The sequence below is a fragment of the Mustela erminea genome, chromosome 14 (genome assembly GCF_009829155.1).
Source record: "Mustela erminea isolate mMusErm1 chromosome 14, mMusErm1.Pri, whole genome shotgun sequence".
Lineage (NCBI taxonomy): Eukaryota > Metazoa > Chordata > Mammalia > Carnivora > Mustelidae > Mustela > Mustela erminea.
In genome coordinates, this window is record NC_045627.1 from 30,993,338 (window position 1) to 30,996,014 (window position 2,677).

Here is a 2,677-nt window from a genome sequence, read left to right on the forward strand (position 1 = left end):
AGCATCAAAATTGCTTGAAAGGAAGTGAAGGGAAATGTTGAATATGGAACAGATGGGACTCGGGAACTTAAGGGAGCTTCATCTGAAGTGCAAAGATTTATAAACTCTGTTTCATTTTCTGCTTTTCCAGATGACGCTGTTCAGGAACAGAGAGGGGGGCTATAAGGAGAGAGGGACCAAGATTTAGGGCAATTTATGCAGAAGTGGAGCCCATTTCTGCATGTGTGAAGTTTCTCGCAGCTTGTTTGGGTAATTCTGGGCCTCCTCAAGTTGACTGATAGAGCTCATTGCAAAACGCTTCCAAGATGTCTTTCTTTCTGCTGCAGAATATCCTAAAGGAAGTTCAACTCAATTGCTTTCCTCTGAAAAAGACACTGAACCAAGTGATTGTTCGATGGTCCTGGGAAGAAATATTTGTTTCAAGTTTCCATTTTATCCTGCCAGCCTAGGTTTGATGGTGTGAGGAAGAGCATGTCCTCCTCTCTTTCTCCCTGGCTGAGTTACAGGGGGGCTTTCGGTGTTCATTACCCTAACGAGAAGGGAGAATAGCATGCGCTGCTGATCTCATGATTCACTGGAAATTCCATCAGTTCTTGTTAGTTGGCTGCCTGACTTGCAGTCTTTCTTGTAACAGGTAGCATGAAATGTGGAAGTATCAGACATCCAAATTTATGACTTAAAAAAGTGAGGGCTCTTTTCTTTCAACAGACGGTTCCTGGTGTGAGGAGAGAGCCAACCTTTTGTCTTTGGCATTTCCTATCGACTGCGTTGGGATGAGCTTTAGGCCAGTTGTCTTACGGAATTCTTCCAACAGTATTGCCAGGTGGCCCTTTGCTTCCAACTTAGGGAGGAGGAAGTTGAGGTTCAGAGAACAAGGAAGCCATGGACCCCAGATCTGGAAGCCCCTTCTTGACACTTGGTTACCTTCCAGTGATGACTGAGTTAACGTTGTGACCCTGTGAATGCGGAAAGGGGCAGGATGGGTGGGCCTGTGTGCCCGCAATAGGCACCCGTTGGAGGATACTCATGCCTAGAGGAGGAATAAAATGGTCATTTATTCCCACCTTTTGACTATTCAACTTACTCTGCCATTGTGGGGCCACGATTGTCCTCAGGGGTAGGTGAGAGCTAATAAAATGTGAGCTTATAATTGGACCCAATGCATTTTCTTCCTAAAGATCTCTTTCCTCTCATACTATTTTATAAGTTCTCCATCGCTCTCGCCAAACTGGAAAAAACCTCTGCTGTTGCACATACTCTCTCTAGAGGAAGGCATACCTTGATCCACAAATCATGATCCACAAATGGATGTTACTCGAGGATGTCTGGTGTAGGCAATATCTTTTACTAGCCTAAACCCTTGGGAGTAAGAAAAAGAATAAAAAACTTTTAAGAAAATGTTGTGAAACTAAAAACAAAAGAAATAAGGTATTCAGTATGTTCAAATAAAGATCTACGGTTATATCATGAGGTGAAAATGGCAACTATTATGGTTTGGGGGTTAGGAGTCTGAGTCAGACATGTTTCTGCCCCTCGAGAGATACAGAATATTCTAGAACTTTCCCTGTGGATTCCTTTTTTGCCCATCTTATTTTTTCTTGGTCTTTTGGATTTGGGGATTTACAGGTACTGCATATCAATTACCATTTATAGATGTGGCAGATGTGATTATAATGTACTGTGTGAATTAGTTCCAATTGTTTTGTTTAAAAAGCCAATTGTGATTCAGGAAAAAGACTTGAGCAGGGAAAAATAAGAGGTTGATGATAAATTATGGCATCCCCCCTTTCGGGAAAAGGTGTCTGGTGGTAAACCATAGGGGATGGGTTTAGTTAACATTTTCTTTAATAATCTGGGAAAGGAAATAAACAGCATGTGAATAAAGCAGGCACATTAGCCTAAGTGGGCTGATACCCATGAAGAAAGGAGCCATGAAAATGGACCTTATCTAGCTTTTAATTCAAGGCAAATGTGATGTACTTCTAAGAGAGATCTTCAGAGAAATGGGTGGAGATGCTGGGGGAAATGGTTGGAAACAATTACAGCATAAGAGGTAATATGTAGTGTTTCTCTCTTGTTTTATCTAAAAATGTATGCCCATACTATCTGAAAGTATAGTATAACCATATCCCAATTTGATACTGATTTTCCCTTTCTCAGAATAATTATTCAATTTTTTCCTATGCCATTACATTTCTTTAGTCATCTGGGCTCAAATTCTGGAGGGCATTTTTAACTCACTGGTTTCCTTCATTTATATTCTAATAATAACTAGCATTTATTTAATATTTACTATGTAGAAGAAATATGTCAAACAGCTTATACATAGTATCTCATTTAAATTCTCAGGAAAACCCTATGAAGTGACTGTTGTTGCTCTATATTGTAGAGGAGGAAATAAGAGTTTTTTTTTTTTTTTAAGGATTTTATTTATTTATTTGTCAGAGAGAGAGGAGCTAGAGCAAGCACAGGCAGACAGAGTGGCAGGCAGAGGCAGAGGAAGAAGCAGGCTCCCTGCCAAGCAAGGAGGCGATGTGGGACTCGATCCCAGGACCCTGGGATCATGACCTGAGCTGAAGGCAGCTGCTTAACCAACTGAGCCACCCAGGCGTCCCGGAAATAAGAGGTTTTGAGGGATTAAATAACTTGGCCACGTTCTGATACAGATCTTAAACCA